A 23,258-nucleotide genomic window follows, 5' to 3' on the forward strand; every position below is an offset into this window, starting at 1 on the left:
TCCTCATTCAGAGAAATGGTGTCCCGGTTATCACTGTATCACCCACAAAGCCTCCCTCAGGGGGCTGTAATAAACATCTGTTGAATGACTGCCAGAAGGCAGGGAGGAAAGAAGGAAAAGAAGAAGGAATTCCTACCTCTAACTCTTTACTCTGAATACAATTATATCCTTCACATTAGCAAAAAACAAACAAACAAACAAACAAACTGGCAAATGAAAAATTCAAATGAGCATCACAAAGCTTGAGTCTGAGTCCTAAACGATTCACAGAGGAAGAACCCAAGCAAAAGATAAACATTTGGCCCATGAAAATGCTGCCACCAAATGCCTCTTCAATACTCTTCTACTACAGATTCCTTCAAAATTCTCCAAACAAAAAAATGTAAAAGCGTTGTCTTGGTCGCAGCATTTCTAAAGTATGAAATTTTATATGTTACACTTTCTGGTCTTCTCACATCTCTTTTGTGTGTAGGGAGATGAATGCTAATGCAGCACTTGCATCTGTAGGTTTACAGCATGGCTAAATAAAGGCTGGATAACTGGTAGATTAATTGCGGAGCCCTATCTGCCAATCAGTGAAAATGAAAAATCTGAAACATACAATTCCACATTGTACCACCAGAGAGAGCAAGAACACCAGCTAAGAAATGCAAGTCAGTCCAAAGAGCTTCTCAAGGGAGGATTTCTCCAGGTAGAACATGTTCACACCTGTATCAGAATCACACGATGATGCTTGTTAAAATATTAATTCACAGGCCCTCTTGAATTAAAAAAAATAGACTTTTATCAAGAACCTTAGGTGCTTTTCATGCAACTAATATTTTAGAGCAACCATACAAAACCCCTAAGGACCAGCTAACTTAGACTATATATGGGGACGGACTAAGATATGCAGTTATTGCTCGTAATATCATAGGCAGGGAGGATTTTTCAATGTATGTAGCATAAAGTTATTGGTTAAAGAAACACATATTCCTTTAAAATATATTATTATGATCAACATTAACCACAAAATTTGCAATTTTCTGTTCTATATAAGAAACTAGGACCCAAGTTAGTGTTTCTAACAGTGGTATCTCCACATTTAGGTATTATTGTATAGTAACATCAATCTCTGACCTGTGCTTTGGTTGTTACTAAAACCACCATTTCATATGCTGCCTTTGTCTTTCTCAGGTTAAAAGATGCACAAAGCCACAGAGTTCATATGATAACTTGAAATATAAGCCAACCTCTAATTTTGGACATGAAAAGGCAAGGGACCTTCTTCACTCCCCAACACGGGTGATGTTCTTCCTCGAGTCCCCAGAGCCAGACTCTGATTTTGCCAGACTTCATGCACTTTGAACTCTGGACAAATTACCCTGTCAAACATTTCCACTTGAAAATGTCTCTCTTGACGTAGGATTTTAACCTAACCTAAAACTTGTCCTGCCTTTCCCCAGTCATATTTGGCATTTCCTTCATTATCAATTCTTCCTTTGCTCCCTTATAACTTGTGTCTTATAGTTTGGCTCTTCTAAAAACCACCAGTCTGTCCCACATCGGTCCACAGAAGAATACCTGATCTTCCCCTCCCATATTCCTTCCACTGGCGACTGGTATAAACATTCTGCTTCCTCCAGAACCCAGGAGTCATCTGGATTTCTCCCTTCTATTCATTTTGACAGCTATTTACTGGCAGCCTAGATGAGGGATTCTTCCCAGTGCTGGAGATACAGTTGTGAATAAGTCAGACAAGGTCCTTGTCATCTTCTCTCCAGTTTATACCTCATGTTCTATAAAACACCAAGGTCTGTCCATTTTACCTTCCAATGACTTTTTCATCTTTTTTCCTTCTCCTTTCTTCTCTTCCTTGCTCCCAGTTTATCTATCACAGGTGGTCGCAGTAGCAATAACCTCCTTTCCAGGCTCCCTGCCCAGTCCTGCCCTCTCCCCCTCTATTCTCCACATAGAAGTCTGAACGTATGCTGCCTAGTCAACATGCTTCCTCATAACATACCACCTAAGAGCCTTTGCATAACATGCACAGACATGTGTCCAGCCCCTGCCCATTTGCGCAATCTCTTGTCCTTCATTCCGCCCTACACTCGGCAATATCAGCACACATGTACATTCTGGGTCATGTCACTGTGTCATGTCACTGTGCCATGTCACTGGGTCATGTCACTGTGTCATTTCACTGCATCCTCTACCTTCGTGCTTTCACATATGCTGTCCCAATCTTCCTGAGCCACCCACACTTCACTTTCATGCCTCAAAACCACTTCTATCCTTTAAGCCTCAGCTCAAAAAATTATCTTTAAGTCTTTAACACTTCCAGGAAATTTAAGAATTCATCTCACTGCAGCTTGCTGGAACAGTTGTCATATTTTATAACTGTTTGTCTGAATCTCTCTCAGCCAGGACTGTGGCTTTTCTTTTTTCTATCAACAGTGGCCGTCATGTGTAGACACTCATTACAGTTTTGAAAGAATGAATACAAAAATATCTGTTACACTAAAACTTATAATCAATTTAGGGAAGCACAACATAACGTACTTAAAATTTTGTGAACTTATCGTTAACTTAAAATTTGTTAAAATTTTATTAACAATACTAAGCCAGAGGTCAGAAATTATGTCTGGTACACAAAGTATCCATCACGGTGTCTAATACTTGTCTGGAACATAGGCATCATTGAATGTAAAGAAGTACGTAAGTGATAGAAAAGATGGAACTCAGAAAGTAGAAATTTCATCCAACTAAAACAGTCAGGGAGTGTGCTCCCTTTCAGTGTGTTTCCCATCCTTTCCCTTCCATTTCAGCCAATGCTCTACAACTAGTGCTGCAGCAGTCTCACTCACCTCCCCAGCTCCACACTCTCCCAGCCCATCCCCAGCCCACTATGACATCTGAGAACCATCGCCCCATCCACGCCACCTTCCCTGCTCCCTCCTGCCTGGAGCACCTGCCCCAGGTCTCTTCCCATCCTCGATACAACCCATCCAGGTAATGGTCCTCTGACAAACCCAGGTCTCCCATATCCTACCTACACAAAGCCTGTATGGAACAGGTAGCTTCTATCCCATAATTTAGAACCTCATCATACACTGTGTTGTCATTCACAATCACTACTTCAAATCGTATGACGTTACCATTTTCATAAATCAAAAACATTAGGATAGCAGCAATTGCATAATCCCTCATCAAGATTAATTTTAAATCCTTTTGGATAAACTAAGTCTTTAATTTCTTTCATATGCCCCACTGCATCGCTCACATGGCAGGTACTGTGTAAGAAAGCAATAATCACATGCTTACTGATTCTTTCACTCACTGAAGTATTCTCCATAGACAGAGGCTTTCCTGGTTCGTTCATAATACTGTGTGGGCACAGATTGATCTCGATTGTGTCAGAAAAGTTAGGACCTAAATGAAGGGGAGGGGAGGACATGGATTACTGTTCACATCATTGAAATGTAAGTTTAAATCTCAACATTATCTTGTATTAAAAGGTGTGATGCTGTGACAGACTCTTTCAAAAAAACATACATAACTCCCTGGATAATTGATCTCTGTGTCTGAGTGCATTGTGTGTGTAGCTTTCTGTCCATCACCTGCAGGCAGGCCTTCTGTGCTGTGGTAATTATGAAAGGTTACCTCATATTTCGTGCCAAATAATTTCTTGTTTACTTCAAGCCCTTAGTTATTAACTGTAACTGAAATAAGAGCCCATAAATATAGCTTGATATTTTTCTGTGGAAAAAAATGGGGGTGTATGTCATCTACAGAAAAACGAAGATGGAGCATCACACAAAACTGTCAGCTCCACCTGTTCAGAGCCGGGGACAGACCCCGTGGAAGACGAGGGCAAGGAGGGGCAGCCACTCCCTCACGCGGCACAGCACCGGGCCGCATGGCCTGCCCACCTCCAGTCACAACTGGCAGTGTGTGCCAGTGTTCTACAACAGAAAAATGTTCATCATGTGATGAGAAACCATGAGGATTTCTACCTGACCACCTCAAACTATCAAATCTTCATTTTCTTGAAATTAAACATCCTGGACTGTATCTTCAATGTCATCTAAGTTATCAAATAAATTGAGTTCTTAAGATTGTTCAAAAAGAAGTTAAGGGCTTCTCTGGTGGCGCACTGGTTAAGAATCTGCCTGCCAATGCAGGGGACACGGGTTCGAGCCCTGGTCCGGGAAGATCCCACATGCCGCGGAGCAACTAGGCCCGTGAGCCACAACTACTGAGCCTATGCGTCCGGAGCCTGTGCTCCACAACAAGAGAGGCCACGATAGTGACAGGCCCGTGCACCGCGATGAAGAGTGGCCCCCGCTCGCCGCAACTAGAGAAAGCCCTCGCACAGAAACGAAGACCCAACACAGCCAAAAATAAATAAATAAATAAATAAATTTATTTTTAAAAAAAAGAAGTTAAGCTAATTCACTTTACTGACTGAGAAATATGTGAAAAATTGACCAGGGCTCAAATAAGGTTAAAAACGACAACAATATGCAGATCCTAGCAAATCCCCCCCTTGTTAAACCTACATGGAGGGGAGTGTTCATTTAAGCATAGTTCAGTGGGAGCACCTTGGTCTCACAGAAGAGCATCCAGAGGAGGAACAAACTGCAAATCGATCAACTCCAAGCCCACATTCTCACTGTTTGTTCTGCACTTCCAGTGAGCACATGGGGTTCCATCTCAGGGAAATTCAAGTTTACCCACCAACTGGTGCTTCCATCCCTTGTTTTCATGTTGTCATCTCTGACAGCACATCAAGAGAGTTCCAGACTTCCCACTCTTTCTATTCTCAACTCCTTTTGTTCAAGAGATAGAAAACTGGGAGCCAGATGTAACTCCAGGAAACGCATTTTATCACATTTTCATGTGCTCGGAATGCAGCGGTGCACTTGTAACCAGCATCACTCTCACCCTATTTTCACGTGCTCTGAGTGCAGCGGTGCATTTGTGGCCAGCGTCACTCTCACCCTATTCTCATGTGCTCTGAGTGCAGCGGTGCATTTGTAGCCAGCGTCACTCTCACCCTATTCTCATGTGCTCAGAGTGCAGCGGTGCATTTGTAGCCAGCGTCACTCTCACCCTATTCTCATGTGCTCAGAGTGCAGCGGTGCATTTGTAGTCAGCGTCACTCTCACCCTATTCTCATGTGCTCAGAGTGCAGCGGTGCATTTGTAGTCAGCGTCACTCTCACCCTATTCTCATGTGCTCTGAGTGCAGCAGTGCATTTGTAGCCAGCGTTCACTCTCACCCTATTCTCATGTGCTCTGAGTGCAGCGGTGCATTTGTAGCCAGCGTCACTCTCACCCTATTCTCATGTGCTCTGAGTGCAGCGGTGCATTTGTAGCCAGCGTCACTCTCACCCTATTCTCATGTGCTCTGAGTGCAGCGGTGCATTTGTAGCCAGCGTCACTCTCACCCTATTCTCATGTGCTCAGAGTGCAGCGGTGCATTTGTAGCCAGCGTCACTCTCACCCTATTCTCATGTGCTCTGAGTGCAGCGGTGCATTTGTAGCCAGCGTCACTCTCACCCTATTCTCATGTGCTCTGAGTGCAGTGGTGCATTTGTAGCCAGCGTCACTCTCACCCTATTCTCATGTGCTCTGAGTGCAGCGGTGCATTTGTAGTCAGCGTCACTCTTACCCTATTTTCATGTGCTGGGAGTACAGTGGTGCATTTGTAGCTGGCATCACTCTCGCCCTTCTGTTCACTAGCACAGCTGCAAGTCAGGGCACCAGCTTGATGTGGCCACAAACAGTAGCCAGTTAACACTGCCCACATTTTTACAATTTAATCCTCTGAGTTGGACACTATATGGTCTCCATTGTAGACAATGACTAATGAAGAAACATCATGGGCATGGCTTTGTATGGTTCTGTTGCTTTCAAAGCTCTGGAATATACATAGTTTAATGGTCATATCAACAAAATACAAAGCTAAAAGTTTCCCACTATGATTAGAAGCTGTACAGATCTTAAGATAGAGATTGTATGCTCCTAAAGAGTTCATTCAAACTCTCCAGTTATCTTAATTATAGTGGTGTAACAGTCACTAAAGCAGAGTCTGTCTCTGAGTACGGGGTAAAAATGGTTCCAGTGTCCAGAATCCTATACCATATGTGTATTGCTCTAATGAAACTTCCATTCTTTTGGGTCAAACTAGATATATTTTTTGCTTTGCATCACTTTTAGCTTTGACTCTAGCTCCATAAACTTATTCCATTATTTTCCTAAAATCATTCACATTTATCTAACTCTTCATTCATACCTAATTTAGCTTTTTTCAAAAACTGAATATACCCATAGTCAACTAAAGAAAGCTTAGTTAAGTTTATCTTGGTCTCAGTGTCAGCATCATTCTATTTCAATGTCAAGAATATTTGATTAAAAGGTAGTTTCCTCCTTTCAGAAATCTAAAAGCCTAACAGGCCCTAGAATATATTCAAATATACCCACAAAGTGTGTGCACAAAAGGAATTGTTCCCTCAGAAGGGAACTCTCACCAGTAATCAGGAGCCATTCACTAAGTCATTTTCATTGAACTAGAAAGTCACAGCATTATCTCCGTGGGTCCTCTCACATCTTTTATTTCACTCAAGACAGGAAAGAAGGGAAAGGAAAAATCCATTTGTCTGTTAGAATTTGTGAATCAATTTGGAAAGATCCAAGATGGAGGAGTAGCAAGACCCTGGGCTCGACCAGAGCCTCCCATCAAGCCTCTTAGATAGCCTCAACCACCAGAGGGCAGACAGCAGAAGCAAGAAAAACTACAATCCTGCAGCCTGTGGACCAAAAACCACAGTTACAGAAAGACAGACAAAATGAAAAGGCAGAGGGCTATGTACCAGATGAAGGAACAAGAAAAAAACCCAGAAAAACAACTAAATGAAGTGGAGATAGGCAACCTTCCAGAAAAAGAATTCAGAATAATGATAGTGAAGATGATCCAGGACCTCGGAATAAGAATGGAGGCAAAGATTGAGAAGATGCAAGAAATGATTAACAAAGACCTAGAAGAATTAAAGAACAAACAAACAGAGATGACCAATACAATAACTGAAATGAAAACTACACTAGAAGGAATCAATAGCAGAATAACTGAGGCAGAAGAACGGATAAGTGACCTGGAAGACAGAATGGTGGAATTCACTGCTGCGGAACAGACTAAAGAAAAAAGAATGAAAAGAAATGAAAACAGCCTAAGAGACCTCTGGGACAACATTAAATGCAACAATATTCGCATTATAGGGGTCCCAGAAGGTGAAGAGAGAGAGAAAGGACCAGAGAAAATATTTGAAGAGATTATAGTTGAAAACTTCCCTAACATGGGAAAGGAAATAGCCACCCAAGTCCAGGAAGCACAGAGTCCCATACAGGATAAACCCAAGGAGAAACACGCCGAGACACATAGTAATCAAAGTGGCAAAAATTAAAGACAAAGAAAAATTATTGAAAGCAGCAAGGGAAAAATGACAAATAACATACAAGGGAACTCCCATAAGGTTAACAGCTGATTTCTCAGCAGAAACTCTACAAGCCAGAAGGGAGTGGCATGATATACTTAAAGTGATGAAAGGGAAGAACCTACAACCAAGATTACTCTACCCGGCAAGGATCTCATTTAGATTTGATGGAGAAATCAAAAGCTTTACAGACAAGCAAAAGCTAAGAGAATTCAGCACCACCAAACCAGCTCTACAACAAATGCTAAAGGAACTTCTCTAAGTGGGAAACACAAGAGAAGAAAAGGACCTACAAAAACAAACCCAAAACAATTAAGAAAATGGTCATAGGAACATACATATCGATAATTACCTTAAACGTGAATGGATTAAATGCCCCAACCAAAAGACATAGACTGGCTGAATGGATACAAAAACAAGACCCATATATATGCTGTCTACAAGAGACCCACTTTAGACCTAGGGACACATACAGACTGAAAGTGAGGGGATGGAAAAAGATATTCCATGCAAATGGAAATCAAAAGAAAGCTGGAGTAGCTATACTCATATCAGATAAAATAGACATTAAAATAAAGAATGTTACAAGAGACAAGGAAGGACACTACATAATGATCAAGGGATCAATCCAAGAAGAAGATATAACAATTATAAATATATATGCACCCAACATAGGAGCACCTCAATACATAAGGCAACTGCTAACAGCTATAAAAGAGGAAATTGACAGTAACACAATCATAGTGGGGGACTTTAACGCCTCACTTACACCAATGGACAGATCATCCAAAATGAAAATAAATAAGGAAACAGAAGCTTTAAATGACACAGTAGACCGGATAGATTTAATTGATATATATAGGACATTCCATCCAAAAACAGCAGATTACACGTTCTTCTCAAGTGCGCACGGAACATTCTCCAGGATAGATCACATCTTGGGTCACAAATCAAGCCTCAGTAAATTTAAGAAAATTGAAATCATATCAAGCATCTTTTCTGACCACAACGCTATGAGATTAGAAATGAATTACAGGGAAAAAAACATAAAAAAGACAAACACATGGAGGCTAAACAATACGTTACTAAATAACCAAGAGATCACTGAAGAAATCAAAGAGGAAATCAAAAAATACCTAGAGACAAATGACAATGAAAACACGACGACCCAAAACCTATGGGATGCAGCAAAAGCAGTTCTAAGAGGGAAGTTTATAGCTATACAAGCCTACCTAAAGAAACAAGAAAAATCTCAAGTAAACAATCTAACCTTACACCTAAAGAAACTAGAGAAAGAAGAACAAACAAAACTCAAAGTTAGCAGAAGGAAAGAAATCATAAAGATCAGAGCAGAAATAAATGAAATAGAAACAAAGAAAACAATAGCAAAGATCAATAAAACTAAAAGTTGGTTCTTTGAGAAGATAAACAAAATTGATAAGCCATTAGCCAGACTCATCAAGAAAAAGAGGGAGAGGACTCAAATCAATAAAATCAGAAATGAAAAAGGAGAAGTTACAACAGACACCGCAGAAATACAAAGCATCCTAAGAGACTACTACAAGCAACTCTATGCCAATAAAATGGACAACCTGTAAGAAATGGACACATTTTTAGAAAGGTATAACCTTCCAAGACTGAACCAGGAAGAAACAGAAAATATGAACAGACCAATCACAAGCAATGAAATTGAAACTGTGATTAAAAATCTTCCAACAAACAAAAGTCCAGGACTAGATGGCTTCACAGGTGAATTCTATCAAACATTTAGAGAAGAGCTAACACCTATCCTTCTCAAACTCTTCCAAAAAATTGCAGAGGAAGAAACACACCCAAACTCATTCTATGAGGCCACCATCACCCTGGTACCAAAACCAGACAAAGACACTACAAAGAAAGAAAATTACAGACCAATATCACTGATGAATATAGATGCAAAAATCCTCAACAAAATACTAGCAAACAGAATCCAACAACACATTAAAAGGATCATACACCACGATCAAGTGGGATTTATCCCAGGGATGCAAGGATTCTTCAATATATGCAAATCAATCAATGTGATACACCATATTAACAAATTGAAGAAGAAAAACCATATGATCATCTCAATGGATGCAGAAAAAGCTTTTGACAAAATTCAACACCCATTTCTGATAAAAACTCTCCAGAAAGTGGGCATAGAGGGAACCTACCTCAACATAATAAAGGCCATATATGACAAACCCACAGCAAACATCATTCTCAATGGTGAAAAACTGAAAGCATTTCCTCTAAGATCAGGAACGAGACAAGGATGTCCACTCTCACCACTCTTATTCAACATAGTTCTGGAAGTCCTAGCCACGGCAATCAGAGAAGAAAAAGAAAAAAAAGGAATACAAATTGGAAAAGAAGAAGTAAAACTGTCACTGTTTGCAGATGACATGATACTATACATAGAGAATCCTAAAACTGCCACCAGAAAACTGCTAGAGCTCATTAATGAGTATGGTAAAGTTGCAGGATACAAAATTAATGCACAGAAATCTCTTATCTGAAAGAGAAATTATGGAAACACTCCCATTTACCATTGCAACAAAAAGAATAAAATACCTAGGAATAAACCTACCTAGGGAGACAAAAGACCTGTATGCAGAAAACTATAAGACAACTGATGAAAGAAATTAAAGATGATACCAACAGATGGAGAGATATACCACGTTCTTGGATTGGAAGAATCAACATTATGAAAATGAGTATACTACCCAAAGCAATCTACAGATTCAATGCAATCCCTATCAAATTACCAAAGGCATTTTTTACAGAGCTAGAACAAATCATCTTAAAATTTATATGGAGACACAAAAGACCCCGAATAGCCAAAACAGTCTTGAGGCAAAAAAAAATGGAGCTGGAAGAATCAGACTCTCTGACTTCAGACTATACTACAAAGCTACAGTAATCAAGACAATATGGTACTGGCACAAAAACAGAAACATAGATCAATGGAACAAGATAGAAAGCCCAGAGATTAACCCACGCACCTATGGTCAACTAATCTATGACAAAGGAGGCAAAGATATACAATGGAGAAAAGACAGTCTCTTCAATAAGTGGTGATGGGAAAACTGGACAGCTACATGTAAAAGAATGAAATTAGAATACTCCCTAACACCATACACAAAAATAAACTCAAAATGAATTAGAGACCTAAATATAAGACTGGACACTATAAAACTCTTAGAGGAAAACATAGGAAGAACACTCTTTGACATAAATCACAGCAAGATCTTTTTTGATCCACCTCCTAGAGTAATGGAAATAAAAACAAAAATAAACAAATGGGACCTAATGAAACTTCAAAGCTTTTGCACAGCAAAGGAAACCATAAACAAGACGAAAAGACAACCCTCAGAATGGGAGAAAATATTTGCAAACGAATCAACGGACAAAGGATTCATCTCCAAAATATATAAACAGCTCATTCAGCTCAATATTAAAGAAACAAACACCCCAATCCAAAAATGGGCAGAAGACCTAAATAGACATTTCTCCAAAGAAGACATACAGACGGCCACGAAGCACATGAAAAGATGCTCAACATCACTAATTATTAGAGAAATGCAAATCAAAACTACAATGAGGTATCACCTCACTCCTGTTAGAATGGGCATCATCAGAAAATCTACAAACAACAAATGCTGGAGAGGGTGTGGAGAAAAGGGAACCCTTTGCACTGTTGGTGGGAATGTAAATTGATACAGCCACTATGGAGAACAGTATGGAGGTTCCTTAAAAAACTAAAAATAGAACTACCATATGACCCGGCAATCCCACTACTGGGCATATACCCTGAGAAAACCATAATTCAAAAAGAGTCATGTACCACAATGTTCATTGCAGCTCTATTTACAATAGCCAGGACATGGAAGTAACCTAAGTGTCCATCGACAGATGAATGGATAAAGAAGATGTGGCACATATATACAATGGAATATTACTCAGCCATAAAAAGAAACGAAATTGAATTATTTGTAGTGAGGTGGATGGATCTAGAATTTGTCATACAGAATGAAGTCAGAAAGAGAAAAACAAATACCGTATGCTAACACATATATATGGAATCTTAAAAAAAGAAAAAATGAAGAACCTAGGGACAGGACAGGAATAAAGACACAGACATAGAGAATGGACTTGAGGACATGGGGAGGGGGAAGGGTAAGCTAGGACGAAGTGAGAGAGTAACATTGACATATATGCAGTACCAAATGTAAAATAGCTAGTGGGAGGCAGCTGCATCGCACAGGGAGATCAGCTTGGTGCTTTGAGACCACCTAGAGGGGTGGGATAGGGAGGGTGGGAGGGAGACGCAAGAGGGAGGAGCTATGGGGATATATGTAAATGTATAGCTGATTCACTTTGTTATAAAGCAGAAACTAACACACCATTGTAAAACAATTATACTCTAATAATATACAGCTGTGTTAATTATATTTATCATGCTGTACATTACATCTCTACTATTTATTTATCTTATAAGTGGAAGTCTCTACCTTTTGACTGCCTTCATCCAGTTCCCCCTCCCTGCACACCCCACCTCTGGTAACTAGAAATCTGATCTCTTTTTCAATGTTTCTTTGTTTTTGAAGTATAATTGACCTACGACACCATATTATATTCTGTTATGCAACATAGTGATTCGATGTTTGTATACATTTCAAAATGATCACCATAAGTGTATTACATTGATTGATTTGTGTGTATTGAAGAATCCTTGCATTCCTGGGACAAACCTCACTTGATAATGATATGTGATCCATTTAATGTGCTGTTGGGTTCTGTTTGCTAGTGTTTTGTTGAGGATTTTTGTATCTGTGTTCATCAGTGATATTGGCTTGTAGTTTCTTTTTTTGTGACATCTTTGTCTGGTTTTTGTATCAGGGTTATGGTGGCCTCAGAGAATGAGTTTGGAAGTGTTCCTCCCTCCGTTATATTTTGGAAGAGTTTGAGAAGGATAGGTGTTAGCTCTTCTCTAAATGTTTGATAGAATTCACCTGTGAAGCCATCTAGTCCTGGGCTTTTGTTTGTTGGAAGACTTTTAATCACAGTTTCAATTTCACTGCTTGTGATTGGTCTGTTCATATTTTCTATTTCTTCCTGGTTCAATCTTAGAAGGTTGTGCTTTTCTAAGAATTGGTCCAGTTCTTCTAGGTTGTCCATTTTGTTTGGCATATAGTTGATTGTAGTAATCTCTCATGATCCTTTGTATTTCTGCAGTGTCAGTTGTTACTTCTCCATTTTCATTTCTAATTCTGTTGATTTGAGTCTTCTGCTTTTTTTCTTGATGAGTCTGCCTAATGGTTTATCAATTTTGTTTATCTTCTCAAAGAAACAGCTTTTAGTTTTATTGATCTTTGCTATTGTTTCCTTTATTTCTTTTTCATTTATTTCTGATCTGATTTTTATGATTTCTTTCCTTCTACTAACTTTGTGGGGTTTTTGTTCTTCTTTCTCTAATTGCTTTAGGTGTTAGGTTAAGTTGTTTATTTGAGATTTTTCTTGTTTCTTGAGGTAGGATGGTATTGCTATAAACTTCCCTCTTAGAACTACTTTTGCTGCATCCCATAGGTTTTGGGTCATCATGTTTTCATTGTCATTTGTTTCTAGGTATTTTTTGATTTCCTCTTTGATTTCTTCAGTGATCTCTTGGTTATTTAGTAGCATATTGTTTAGCCTCCATGTGTTTGTATTTTTTACAGTTTTTTTCCTGTAATTGATATCTATTCTCATAGCATTGTGGTCGGAAAAGATACTTGATATGATTTCAACTTTCTTAAATCTACCAAGGCTTGATTTGTGATCCAAGATATGATCTATCCTGGAGCGTGTTCCATGAGCAGTTGAGAAAAAGCGTAGTCTGTTGTTTTGGGATGGAATATCCTATAAATATCAATTAAGTCCATCTTTTCTAATGTGTCATTTAAAGCTTGTGTTTCCTTATTTATTTTCATTTTCGTTGATCCATCCATTGGTGAAAGTGAGGTGTTAAAGTCCCCTACGATGATTGTGTTACTGTCAATTTCCCCTTTTATGGCTGTTAGTATTTGCCTTATATATTGAGGTGCTCCTCTGTTGGGTGCATAAATATTTACAATTGTTATATCTTCTTCTTGGATTGATCCCTTGATCATTAGGTAGTGTCCTTCTTTGTCTCTTGTAATAGTCCTTATTTTAAAGTTTATTTTGTCTGATATGAGAATTGTTACTCCAGCTTTCTTTTCATTTCAATTTGTATGGAACATCTTTTTCCATCCCCCCACTTTCAGTTTGTATGTGTCCCTAGGTCTGAAGTGGGTCTCTTGTGGAGAGCATATATGTGGGTCTTGTTTTTGTATCCATTCAACCAGTCTATATCTTTTGGTGGAGCATTTAATCCATTTACATTTAAGGTAATTATGGATATGTATGTTCCTATTACCATTTTCATAATTGCTTTGGGTCTGTTTTTGTAGGTCTTTTCCTTTGCTTGTGTTTCCCACCTAGAGAAGTTTATTTAGCATTTGTTGTAGCACTGGTTTGGTGATGCTGAATTCTCTTAGCTTTTTCTTGTCTGTAAAGGTTTTAATTTCTTCTTTGAATGTGAATGAGGTCTTTGCTGGGTAGAGTAATCTTGGTGTAGGTTTTTCCCTTTCATCACTTTAAATATGTCCTGCCACTCCCTTCTGGCCACAGAGTTTATGCTGAAAGATCAGCTGTTAACCTTATGAGGATTCCCTTGTATGTTATTTGTTGCTTTTCCCTTGCTGCTTTTAATATTTTTTTCTTTGTATTTAAGTTTTGATAGTTTGATTAATATATGTCTTGGCATGTTTCTCCTTGGCCTTATCCTGTATGGGACTCTCTGTGCTTCCTGGACTTGATTGACTATTTCCTTTCCCTTATTAAGGAAGTTTTTGACTATAATCTCTTCAAATATTTTCTCAGACCCTTTCTTTTTCTATTCTTCTTCTGGGACCCCTATAATTCAGATGTTGGTGCATTTAAAGTTGTCCCAGACTGTCCTCAATTCTTTTCATTCTTTTTCTTTATTCTATTCTCTGGTAGTTATTTCCACTCTTCTATCTTCCAGGTCACTTATCTGCTCTTCTGCCTCAGTTAATCTGCTACTGATTTCTCCTAGAGTATTTTTAATTTCATTTATTGTGTTGTTTATCATTGTTTGTTTGCTCTTTAGGTCTTCTAGGTCCTTGTTAAACATTTCTTGTACTTTCTCCATTCTGTTTCCAAGACATTGGATCATGTTTACTATCATTACTCTGAATTCCCTTCAGGTAGACTCCGTATTTCCTCTTCATTTGTTTGGTCTGGTGGGTTTTTACCTTGCTCCTTCTACTTCTGCATATTTCTCTGTCTTCTCATTTTGGTTAAATTACTGTGTTTGGGGTCTCCTTTTCTCAGCCTGCACGTTTGTAATTCCTGTTATTTTTGGTGTGTGCTCCCAGTGGGTGAGGTTGGTTCAGTGGTTGTGTAGGCTTCCTGTTGGGGAGGACTGGTGCCTGTGTTCTGGTGGGTGGGGCTGGATCTTGTCCTTCTGTTGTGCAGAGCCACATCCAGTGCTGTGTTTGTGGTGTCTGTGAACTTAGTATGACTTTAGGCAGCCTCTCTGTTGACGGGTGGGTTTGTGTTCCTGTCTTGCTAGTTGTTTGCCATGGGGCATCCCACACTGGCCTTGCTGGCCTTTGGGTGGAGCTGGGTCTTAGTGTTGAGATGGAGATCTCTGAGAGAGCTCTCACCAATCAATATTACATGGTGCCAGGCAGTCTCTGGTTGTCCAGTGTCCTGGACTTGGCTCTCCCACCTTGGAGGCTCAGGCCCAACACCCAGCCAGAGCACCAAGACACTGCCAGCCACACGGCTCAGAAGAAAAGGAAGAAAACAAAATGCACAGATAGAACCCCAAACAAATGGTAAAAGCAAAACTAAACAGACAAAATCACACAAAGAAACATAGACACACACACACAGTCATAAAAGGAAAAAACAACAAAACAAAACAGAAATACTAAAAAAAAGAAAAGAAAAGAGAAAGAACAGACAGAACCCTAGGAGAAATGGTAAAAGCAAACCTAAACAGAAAAAATCACACAAATAAACATACACACACACACTCACAAAAAGAGAAAAAAGAAAAAAATAAATAAACGGAACAGAGCACCCAAACCAATAAACAAATCCACCAATGAAAACAAGCACTGAAAACTAAACTAAGATAAACATAAGATGAAAAACAAATCAGATACAGAAAGTAAACCCGGGCTTCCCTGGTGGCGCAGTGGTTGAGAGTCTGCCTGCCAATGCAGGGCACACGGGTTCAAGCCCTGGTCTGGGAAGATCCCACATGCCACGGAGCAGCTAGGCCCATGAGCCACAATTACTGAGCCTGCGTGTCTGGAGCCTGTGCTCCGCAACAAGAGAGACCGCGATAGTGAGAGGCCCACGCACCGCGATGAAGAGTGGCCCTCGCTTGCCACAACTAGAGAAAGCCCTCGCACAGAGATGAAGACCCAACACAGCCAAAAATAAATAAATAAATAAAGTAAACAATGCATTTTAAAAAATACATTTAAAAAAAAAAAAAAGAAAGCAAACCCTAAGTCTACAGTTGCCCCCAAAGTCCACTGCCTCAATTTTGGGAACATTCGTTGTCTATTCCAGTATTCCACAGATGCAGGGTACGTCAAGTTGATTGCAGGCATTTAATCCGCTGTTCCTGAGGCTGCACAGAGAGATTTCCCTTTCTCTTCTTTGTTCACACAGCTTCTGGGGTTCAGCTTTTTTTTGGCCCCACCTCTGCGTGTAGGTCGCCCTCAGGCATCTGTCCCCTCCCCCCAGACAGGAGGGAGTTAAAGCAGCAGCTGATTAGGGCTCCCTTGCTCACTGAGGCCAGGGGCGGGAGGGAGGGTTTTGGTAGTCATAATTGGAATGTGGTGCAAACCTATGGTGACAGAAGTTGGCGTGATGTTGCAACAGACTGAGGCGCACTATGTGTTCTCCTAGGGAAGTTGTCCCTGGATCACAGGACCCTGACAGTGGCAGGCTACACAGGCTCCCAGGAGGGGAGGTGTGGATAGTGACCTGTGCTTGCACACAGACTTCTTGGTGGCTGCAGCAGCAGCCTTAACGTCTCATGCCCATCTCTGTTGTCCGTGCTGATAGCTGCGGCTCGCGCCCGTCTCTGGAGCTCGTTTAGGCAGTGCTCTGAATCCCCTCTCCTTGTACATCCCTAAACAGTGGTCTGTTGCCTCTTTGGCCGGTCCACTCTTTTTCTCAGGCTCCCTCCTGGCTAGCTGTGGTGCCCTAGCCTCCTTCAGTCTGTCTTCACACAGCCAACCCCAGTCCTCTCCCTGGCGTCTGACCTCCAAAACCGGAGCCTCAGCTCCCAGCCCTCAGGTGCCCCAGTGGTTGGGCAGACAAGCCTCTCAGGCTGGTGAGTGCTGGTCGGCACCGATCCTCTCTGCGGGAATCTCTCTGCTCTGCCCTCTGCACCCCTGTTGCTGCACTCTCCTCTGTGGCTCCAAAGCTTCCCCCTGCCTACCCCCCCATCTCCACCAGTGAAGGGGCTTCCTAGTGTGTGGAAACTTTTCCTCCCTCATAGCTCCCTCCCAGAGGTGCAAGTCCCATCCCTACTCTTTTGTCTCTGTTTTTTCTTTTTTCTTTTGCCCTACCCAGGTACATGGGGATTTTCTTGCGTTTTGGGAAGTCTGATGTCTTCTGCTAGTGTTCAGTAGGTGTTCTGAAGGAGTCGTTCCACATGTAGATGTATTCTTGATGTATTTGTGGGGAGGAAGGTGATCTCCACATCGTACTCCCCCACCATCTTGAAGATCTCTCTCCTACACATGAAAGTAGTTAAGAGAGTAAATCCTAAGAGTTCTAATCACAAGGATAAATTTTTTTTATATCTTTAATGTTATATCTACATGACATGATGGATATTCACAAATTTAGTGTAATCATTTCATGATGTATGTAAGTCAAATCAGTATGCTGTACACCTTAAACTTATACAGTGCTGTATGCCAATTAGATCTCAATAAAACTGGAAGAAAAACATTTTATGTTATTGCTAGAAACAATCCTATGAAGCATTAGTATTACCATTCCCATTTTTCAAAAGAGAGCTATGAGGAAGTGAGCAGCTAGAAGTTAAATTATTAAAGAGTTCAAGATTAAACACTGTTCTCCTTGTGGTACCTCGAACTCGGCTTACCTCTTTTGGTTCCAACCCCATTATTTTTATCAAGGTAAATTACATTTAATACATTATAATAGTTTACCATATTGGAAGAATAGTTTGAAGAAATTATAACAAGTCATGTCCACTCTTTCTCTACTAATAAATCAAAATTTCGTCCCAAATAAAACACTTCAGAAAGATTTCTTTTTTTCCCATTGGAATTAAAAGATTGTTGGATCAGCTGAATGAGGATGATCATGTTTCTAGGTTGTTAAAAGTCACAATATTAACCTTTGGATTACCTGGTGAGGGCTGAAATACACGAGGCTTCCGCAGCACTCTCTATATGAAGCTTTTATCACAAATGCTCCCTCAGAACGATCCGAGGAACAGCCCTCCAAATGGTCCTGAATGCCACACAGGCACCTGAGAGTGGCTTCTGCCTCTTCCCAGACCATGGGATCTGTTTCTGGTGTGTCCTTTCAAGCAGACCACATGACAGCACATGCCTGTCATGTTCATGGTTTACAGCATCCCATGATTGACCTGCGTCAGTGGGAGGAATGGCAAGACAGGTGCCCCCAGGAATTCTCTCCCATGCACAGGTCTGTGTTATTGCCTTTATCCATGTCTTATTCTTCCTTTTGAGGACTTAATGAATCAATGGCTCCAACTACCAGCTACTCTTCACCAGGACTTCTTTCCAGGTGAAGCTAATTAGACCATCTCTAATTACTGTTACTTAGTTTGCGTGTTTCTTCTCGTAAGAACTCCATTAGAATTACCCTAAGGCAGAAAGGATTGTTGCACTGTTCTGCCTATTTTCTCTCTCTGTTTTGTGTCTCTCTTTTTCCTTCAGGTCAAAGTGACCTGCATCATTTTTCCTGGGCTTACTATCAGAAACCTTTGATACCCTTCCTCCCTCCTATATAATAGATTTCCCCTTCCTGTCCATGCTTGTGGATTAAATCACTGTTGGTGAGAATGTAAATTGATACAGCCACTATGGAGAACAGTATGGAGGTTCCTTAAAAAACTAAAAATAGAACTACCATATGACCCGGCAATCCCACTACTGGGCATATACCCTGAGAAAACCATAATTCAAAAAGAGTCATGTACCACAATGTTCATTGCAGCTCTATTTACAATAGCCAGGACATGGAAGCAACCTAAGTGTCCATCGACAGATGAATGGATAAAGAAGATGTGGCACATATATACAATGGAATATTACTCAGCCATAAAAATAAACGAAATTGAGTTATTTGTAGTGAGGTGGATGGACCTAGAGTCTGTCATACAGAGTGAAGTAAGTCAGAAAGAGAAAAACAAATACCATATGCTAACACATATATATGGAATCTAAAAAAAAAAAAATGGTCATGAAGAAGCTAGGGGCAAGATGGGAATAAAGACACAGACCTACTAGAGAATGGACTTGAGGATATGGGGAGGGGGAAGGGTAAGCTGGGACAAAGTGAGAGAGTGGCATGGACATATATATACTACCAAACATAAAAATACATAGCCAGTGGGAAGCAGCCGCATAGCACAGGGAGGTCAGCTCAGTGCTTTGTGACCACCTAGAGGGGTGGAATAAGGAGGGTGGGAGGGAGGGAGATGCAAGAGGGAAGAGATATGGTGATATATGTATATGTATAACTGATTCACTTTGTTATAAAGCAGAAGCTAACACACCATTGTAAAGCAATTATATTCCAATAAAAATGTTAAAAAAAGAAGGTCCAGCCAGGTTGGAGAACCACTGATGTAAATAGTAGAAGAAATAAACCACAAACAAACAAATCCAATAAATTCTTCTAAATAATTTAGGGAACAAAATGTCATAAACTTAATTATAACCACATGCTTGTGACACAAACGTTTTATTTTCCTTCCCAAGATTTTATACAATATACTTAGAATCTATGACCTTCACCACCATCATCCCTAGTGCATCACACACTTCTAAGGACCATCTGAGAAGGTTCAAGTGACCTGGCAACTCTTTGTCTCAAACTCTTTGGTCTTTTCTTCCAAAATGTCATGGTAGCATCCTTCACTTTGTTTCCATTCTTCATCATCATTGCCCTCGCCACTATCCCTCTCCTCACCTAGATGAAGCTCTTGCTTCCATTCCACTGGCCTCTGCCTATGATGAGGTCAGATGTTATTCTGGTCTCAGCATCTCATCTTCCCCCATGAAATTTCCTCTAACCCGTGTCATGAGTTGTTATAATGCTAATTACGACTCACCATAACACACCTCCTTCAAAGCTCTCTGCTTAACAGTATTTGTGGAACTGAGTTACATCTCTTCTTCCTAGCCACAAAGAGACCAAATTTGTGTTGGGTTTTTTTTTCTGTACATTCTAAAAGGATTTTTATTCGCTTCCTAGATCTTGTTACTCTTAACTTCTCTTCATCTAAAGTCAACTCCCATCGTTCCTTCCTCCCTCTTTTACCACTTGCAGCATAATTGCTCTAAATCCTTCCTTCTCAGCACCAGCTCCTAAGTACATACCAGTGTTGGGGGAATTCTGTTCTCATGGGGTGTCACAAACACTACATATGAACAGGGTGGCAAGAATCAACAAACATGCATGTTGTGTGTGTATTGCCTGTATTCCGGCTTATGCTCTGTTGTCTCATGGACATTTTCACAGCACAGTTCAAAGAATTTCAAGAAGTGACAGTGGAGCATTAAATCAAGCTCTTCTGAACACAAAGCCCCGTGTGACAGCACAGGTCACATGCCTCGACCCGCCTAAAGTTATTAACATCCGTCAGGCTTCATAAACAGATGGGAAGCCTATTAAAAAATACATATATATTTCCAGAACCTAGCTTCAAAGATTCTCATACAAGTGGTATAAGATAGCTTCTAGAATCTGTATTTTTGACAAGCTCCCTGAGTGATCGTGATGGACCTCCTGGTTTGCAAAACACCACCTCAGCGCAATTCCAAGTCCCTAAAATACTGTTCGCCTTCCCAGCCCCAGCCCTGGTAGTCAGCTGCTTTTCTTTCCCTATCTACTCTGTCGCCCACTACAAGGGTGCAGAGGGGAGGTCCAGATTAAGAGTGGCAGAGGCAACCCTAATAGACCCATGGCTTGCAGATACAATGCTGTCATCTGCTTCATGGTCTGATTTGCTCCCTGGTTCTCCTTATCCCTGTCTCCTAGTGCATCTCCACGTCTACACTCTGGGATGTGTCTGTGGGCAGGAGCATCTATAAACTAGAGTCAGCCTCCTTTCCCAGACCCTCCTTTCCAGGCTCCTATCTCTGTGCCTGACCGGCCATTCCTCCCGGCTCTGTAAACCAGACTCTTCAGAACCGCCCCCAACTCCTCCCTCTTTCTCAACTCTTCACTCCAATTGGATCCATCTTTTCAAAGTTTCTTTCCAAATCACACACAAATTCCTCCCCTTTTTTCTGTCCCCTCTGCCACTGCCTTGATTTATTTAGACCTTAATCTTTCCTCTCCTGAGTCACTTAAATGATCTTCCAATGAGGTTCACTATCTGCCTCTGAGTTCTATCTGCACCTCTGCTATGAGAGTCCTCTAAAGGCCATATCTAATGTAATTCTCTCATTCAAAATCCTTTCATGGCCTCTGACAGTCTCCAGTAAAATATTTAAACTATTCACTGTAGTATAGGAGGCCCTTAAGTACATGTCTCTTTCCCGCACATACACTTAACGCCAGCCCCACCCAGCTCCCAGAAGCTCCCTAAGGATACCATGTTCTTGCCCCTCCTGGGGTTTTGCAAAGTTATTTCCTCAGCTTCGAACATCTGTCTTCTGCATCCCCCCTTTTCTCACCCACCTAGCAAATTCTTTTTGGTTGTTTTATGGGTTAGCTCAGAAACCAACTCAAAATCACCTCCTTGTAACTGCCCTAACCTTCTCCCCATACTGTTACAATGACTGTCCCCCACCCCGTGCTGCTTCTCCTCCACTGCCCATGACACCTGAGCCAACCCTGTGAGGACTTTGAGGGTAAAGTTGTTCCTGGCGTGAAATGGGCTGCCAGAGACTCAGAACAGAGGAATGGCAACAGGTCAGGAAGGAAAGAAGGGTGAGGCTCAGGTAGATCTGCTCTCCCACCACCAGCTCAGTCCACAGGACACCGTCTCCATCCCAACATCCTGAACAATTTGCAAAGACAATTCAGATGCCGCTAGAATCTCTCAAAGAGCCCCATTCACAGCCACAGGCGGACTCTGCTGTCCCCTTCTCTCCCCCACCCCTTTTCCTGTCTGCACTCCAACACCCTCCTGAGACATTGCCTCCAGCCTCTAGGGATGCTTTCTCTCCTTTCTAACTGCCTTCCTGAATGTATGTTTTCCCCTGGGAGTTCTCTCTATTTTAAATTCTCAGCCCAGCTAACCCGCCACAGCACTGCAGGCGGGAAGAAATCACCAGAGAGAGAGAGAGAGATTTGCTGGAAGTTCCCGACATGCTTAACAATGGCTCTCACCCAAGGTGCTTCCAAAATAACCCAGCTCAGGGTTCACAGCAGACCCATGAAAAGGCAGAGGCAGAATTCAAGCATCTCTAAATAATACTTCAGTCTTCTGCTTTCAAGTGCTTTAGGAAACCCACCTCCCTACATTATCTGGAAACCTCAGCCCTGCAGATTTTTTTCTCTCCTTTACCTTTATCAGCCTAACAACCAAGAGAAGCCGAGGAAGTAGACAAGGTATCACGCTTAGAAATGCAGAGGAGTGCTGTGCACACCCAAATTTGCCCACATCCAAGGACTCACTTCTGCTTTTTGCCCTGTGATTAAACTTCTTACTTCAGTGGGGTTCTTATTCTTCCTCCAAGCAGATGTCCTTGCCTCAATTCCGTGACCAGCGGGCTTCAGTTTTAAGGTCCACAGACACACCTTTGAGAAACGGGGTGATGTATTTTCTCTATGCTGTCCATAGACCTCTTGCCCCTATTGAGCTCTAGAAGCTCTGCCTTGACCTATGTGTGTACTGCCCATCTGCCAGGACCCACACCACTGACCATCCCAGACATTCCTAAAGCTACCAAACCTACTTCCAGGATCTTCCCTTAGTGCCCGATGCCAGGACTCTCCCAACCACCTGCCCTTCCCCATGGGTCTCTATGAGCTGCATCCTGAGTGTTCGGGGCTCTGCAACTCTGTGTGCTGCATGAATGGCCCTGGACTAGTGCAGGGAGAGGGCAAATAGGGAACGCAGAAACAGCCAGCCTTGAACTGATCATGGGGGTGTGGTTGAGAGCTTTTGTAACAGAACAATTGGAACACACTCTGCAACTATAGAAAGAAATCTTCTTTATACTCTCCTCAAACCACAGAGAGAAATTCAAAGCTGATGCTAGGTTATCTCAATCACTTGAATCTCGTTCAGTACCAAAGCAGTTTTTTACTCCACTGTGAAGTTCTAATTATGCTGAAGTACACACTGAATTTCATTTAGACAAGAAGGACATTTTAATTCCCACTTTTTAGTTATTGAGCATTCCCCCGGGTTGACCAGAACCCTCATGCTCAGACAGAGTCTGTGGGTTTGGATAATAATACG

The 23,258-nt window shown here is 41.2% G+C and overlaps 1 protein-coding gene across 1 annotated transcript in view; it reads left to right on the top strand.

Annotated features, from left to right (window-relative positions):
- Positions 1-23,258, top strand: part of EYS (eyes shut homolog) — a 1,726,005-nt gene that overhangs the window by 1,638,501 nt on the left and 64,246 nt on the right. The window lies entirely within an intron of this gene.

This window comes from Balaenoptera ricei, chromosome 12 (assembly GCF_028023285.1).
Source record: "Balaenoptera ricei isolate mBalRic1 chromosome 12, mBalRic1.hap2, whole genome shotgun sequence".
Lineage (NCBI taxonomy): Eukaryota > Metazoa > Chordata > Mammalia > Artiodactyla > Balaenopteridae > Balaenoptera > Balaenoptera ricei.